Source organism: Triticum dicoccoides, chromosome 5A, assembly GCF_002162155.2.
Source record: "Triticum dicoccoides isolate Atlit2015 ecotype Zavitan chromosome 5A, WEW_v2.0, whole genome shotgun sequence".
NCBI lineage: Eukaryota > Viridiplantae > Streptophyta > Magnoliopsida > Poales > Poaceae > Triticum > Triticum dicoccoides.
In genome coordinates this window covers 294,545,167-294,550,212 of record NC_041388.1, presented here as the reverse complement: position 1 = coordinate 294,550,212, position 5,046 = coordinate 294,545,167, and positions in this window count along the sequence as shown.

Genomic DNA, 5,046 nt, shown 5'->3' with positions numbered 1-5,046 from the left:
TGAACTATCATGTCTTGTTGTTTATGTCAGTAGTAGTCACTAGTCAGTGTTTGAATGTTGTATATATCGTTGTTTCGAACTGTTTATTGTCTCGAACTACTGGTGGGCTAAATGAGGGCATCACCATTCTCCTGTGTTCAGAGTATATCTCCTTTTTTCAAGTTATATAATTTGAGCTTGGTGTGTTCTCTATGATGTACACTTGTTTGGGCCAGTGAGGTGTCGTTGAATATGGGCCGAGTAGTAACGCAATGCCAAACAGGTCAATTATGACTCTCAGGATGGGCTCTCAAAAGATCCTGAAAAAAAAGGTTGGGCTCTCCAAAAAAGAAAGAATAAGGACTCTTAGGCCGACATGTGGGCGCCACCGGTGTTTTCGTGCGCTTGCGCGCCGAGAGCATATTGGCACGTGCTTGAAATTCATGCTACCTTTTCATCCCTAGTCTCCCGCCCCTCCCCCACCTCTGGAATCTCGATTCCTACTCAAGTTCCCCCAAATCCCCCTTCTGTACTCCATGTACTCAAGCACACTATCATGTCGCCGGTCAACGCGGATCTCCGAGCCGGAGATCCTGAGGTCCGTCCCGCCTTCGGTCGCTGTGTGCTATCGCTCAACAGTGGCATGGCGGCGCTTGACGACCAGTTTGCCGGCAAAGTGCTGATGGTAACCATCAACAGCGACCGGCCTCCCGTCTCACCGGACGACCTTGTCAAAGCTCTTGGCATTGCGCACGGCATCCAAATAAGTGACTTGCTCGTCGAAGTCTGTCCGCCACCGGCTGATTTCTTCGTCAGGTTCTAGACAACTTTCGACTCCAGTCGTGTGTTCGAATCTTCCCGGCGTTTGTTCTGCGATGGCGCGCTGGTGAGCTTTGATCGCTAGCACCCAGGATGGGGCTCGGTGCCCTCTGAGCTTGAGTTTTTAACAAAGCTTACCTTCCATGGCATGCCTCGACGTGCTTGGAAAGGCGAGTCCATGAACGAGCTTATCAACGACCTTGGAGGTGAGCTCGTAAGTATGTTTGTTCCTCCAGACAGCTGGGCTCTGACGGTTATGGCATGGATGAAGAAGTTGTCCACCATACCGAAGGTGATTGGTGTTGAGATACCGGTGCAGGAACCGGGGTTGTACTATTCGTCGCCACCAAGGCCGCCGCGGACCATGTTAGAGATGTACCTGTATCGAGTGTTCGTGCATGTCGAAGAAGTGGTCAATCCATAAATCGAAGTCCTGCGGCCGCCGCTGGTGCCAGGGTCCGTAGACGACGTCCATTACAGGAGTCAACGTCAGACTTTCCCCGTGTTGCTCGGAACGATGGATGGCACAGGGCCTACTCCATCGCGCGGCGGAGGCCACTAGTTCTTTGGGAGAAGAGGCAGGGCTGGCTGCCTGGATGTGCTCTAATTTGAGGTAACAACTGAATCTTGTCAGATACTAGTTAAATCGAAGCTATGGGTGTGAAGCACTGATATGCCAGTACATTTGATTGTGACCTGTTCTAATTTTCACCTGAACTTTTTTTAGAAAGGGTTGTACGTCAACTTAATGTGCTAGCAGAACTTATTGTGTTGTCTGTCTGTTTTCTTTGCACAACATTCAAGATATTTCCCCGTCATTGATAAAGACGATGAACCATTATGTACGACTTTGTTGGTTTCAACATAGCCCTTCCCGTAGCAATCCACTGCTTCCATCCTGATTGTGCCGCCTGCGTGAAATTTTTGTATGCAAGTTCAGTGTGCTATGATGTTCTATATGATTGTGTCAACTATATAAATTTTTACTGAGCATCAGCAATGCATATGGCTGAAAGATGTATTTACGAGCATCAACCGATGGGTCTCTCTCTATCACACACACACGCACACGCACACGCACAAGTGGGACCCGCTGAATTATTTATTTGCTCATGACAACTTTTAATTAGGTTCCACTGTAATCTAACTTTTTTCTTAAGTTATTAATTGAGCTCAGTGACTTCAAAAAGTTGTACAGAAGACCCGCGTCGCTGAATGTGGGCTGAGTAACCATGTTAGGTTGTACTGTACTACACAGGCCTTTTTTTCAACATCAGCAATGCAACTGGGCCGACAGTTGTACACAATATCCGGGTCAACTTGTTCTCCGCCCCGCTGGGCTGCAAACTTTCCTAGGAGGTATGCATTGGCTTAACAAGAAAATGGACTTTAAGAAATAATAAATGGGATGTAATTATAATAACTAGATAGTTACTATGCACCAAACACGTAATTAGTTTGAAAAATATATTATTTTTGGAATTTAAAATTTTTAATTTCATTACTTGTTGCGTGTGCAATATTTCGTTGGATTTTAACGTAATACAACTTTATTTTGAAATTATATTTAACCTGACTATAAATTTCGGATAAAAATATTTCGGATCCCATCAAAATGTGGGAATTTTTTTAATTTTGTTTTGAGCGGTTGTTTGAAATTATTAATCGTTGTCCTAGCTAGAAGTTGGGTTGTACTTTTAACAAATTGTAAATGGGTTGTAGTAAATTCCATTAGAATTAAAAAATGGGATGTACATTCTTACAAATCGCAAATGGGCTATATGTTCTCTGCCAAATCCGAGCTGTGGGCCTACTAAGTTGACGCGTACCAAGGGCTTTGTCAACTTAGTCAATATAAACGATTCTAGGTGCAGTGATCGTACGATGTCCATCCAACGGCCGTAGTGCTTCTTCAATCTCTGGTCTTCTTGCTCCAGCCACCCAAAGCAGCGCCGGTCGTGTCGCGTGCTCCTGCCTCTCGTGGCCGGCTGTGATGCCGCAGAGGCCTCACGGCCCCGTACTACTCCCACCGCTGGCCAGGCCATCCCTCGACTCACCCACACCCCCTGTTATTCTGCAGCGACGGCAGCCTCACACCGCAGCCGAACCAATGAACCCTCATACTCCTCTCCGCGCAGGCTTCCACTGCTGCGTCTTCCCCGGCTCCGCGTCGTCCCCTTCCTAGGCCTCGCCGTCATCCAGACCACCGCCCTGGTGCTCTCAGCGCGGCGTGGTCAACGTGGTCAACGACCGACTTCCATCGGAAGAGTATTGTACGTGGAGAGGCTGACAGTTGGGTCCGCGCGGCCGCAAGGAAGTGCCTCCTTATTACGCGCAAAATAATTATTCCTCCACCTGACAGCATGGACCCACCGGACGGGCCACCTTATTTGGCGAAAAAAACGTTTCTCCCCTGACTGCTGGGACACACCGGACGGGCCAGCATATTTCGCGAAAAAAAACGTTCCCCCCGCTGTCAGCTCGGACCCACCGGAAGTGCCTCCTTATTACGCACAAAAAAATGAATACTCCCCTGCTAGCTGGGACCCACCATGGTGGGAGGCTGACTTGTGGGGTTACTAAGTTGACTAGGACGGGGGCCTTTGTCAACTATAGTCAATATGAACGATTCTAGCTCCAGTGACCGTATGATGTCCATCCAACAGCCGTAGTGCTTCTTCAACCTCTGGTCTTCTTGCTCCAGCCGCCCAAAGCTGCGCCGGTCGTGCCGCATGCTCCTGCATCCCATGGACGGCTGTGCTGCCGCGGAGGCCTCACTGCCCCCTACTATTCCTACTGCTGGCCAGGCCCTGCGGTGAAGGCAGCCTCACACCGCAGCCGAGCCAGTGAACCCTCGTACTCCTCTCTGCGCGGGCTTCCACTGCCGCGTCTTCCCCAGCTCCCCGTCGTCCCCTTCCTAGGCCTCGTCGTCGTCCACCGCCCTGGTGCTCTCATCGCGGCGTGGTCAACATGGTCAAGGAACGACTTCCATCGGACGTGGACTGTATGTGGAGAGGCTGACAGCTGGGTCCACGGCCGTAGCAAGGAAGTGCCTCCTTATTATGCGGAAAATAATGATTCCTCCACCTGATAGCTGGCACCCACCGGACGGGCCACTGTATTTCGCGAAAAAAATGTTTCCCCCTGACTGCTGGGACCCACCAGCTACATCTTCGCACGCAAGGAAGTGCGTCCGGGCAAAAAAAATGATTCGCCCCCTGACTGCCGGGACCCACCAGCTACATCTTCGCAGGCAAGGAAGTTCCTGACACTCGGGACCCACTTGGTCGAAGCGTACGTAGCATTGTCATTCTGATCACGAACGTGTACGTATATATATAATGGTGGATGTAGAGGCGCGCACGTGTCGTAGTAGAGGCGCGTACGTGTCGTAGTAGAGGCGCGCACGTAGCATGTACACGTACGTACAGCGGCCAGGGTGCAAGAAAGAAAATACGGCCACGTATGTGTACATACGGGAGGGGTCTCGAACGCCTACTCGCGCATACGTACGCCCAGGACTCGTGTACATGGCTGGGTCAGAACGGAGAAACAGCGTCGTCGTCGTGTTCATGGGGAGGAAACGGAATGCGTCGTGTTCATGGGGAGGCAACGGAATGCATCATGTTCATCGGGAGGCAACGGAACGCGTGGGAGCCAACCGGTTGGGTTGGAACGGAATGCGTGGCCGTATTCATCGGGAGGGCTTGGACGGAACAGGCGATGGAAACTAGGCCTGGCGTACCGCACAACGGAGGAAACGACCTTGTGTTTGACCGGCCACGTTCGAAACGGGATCCTGTTCATCGGGAGGGGTCTGGCGTATCGCAAAATGGACGAAACGGACCTCCTACGGTCGAAACGGGGGTCCTGTTGATCGGGAGGGGTGTGGCGTACCGCAAAACGGACGAAACGGACTTGTGTTGGAGCGCTATGGTCGAAACGGGGGTCCTGTTCATCAGGAGGGGTGTGGCGGACTCCACGGGATACTGTTCATCTCCACCGTCGACCTCCTCCAGCCTCCACGGGCTACCGTCGACCTCCTCTAGACTCCACGGGCTCCTGTTCATCCAGCCTCCACCGCGCGCTACTCCACCGGCTACTGTTCAACCACCCCTCCATGGGCACCCCTCCACCATCTACTGTTCATCCAGCCCTCCACACCATGGGGTCCTGTACAACCACCCCTCCACGGGCACCCCTCCACCGTCTACTGTTCATCCAGCCCTCCACCACACCACGAGGTCC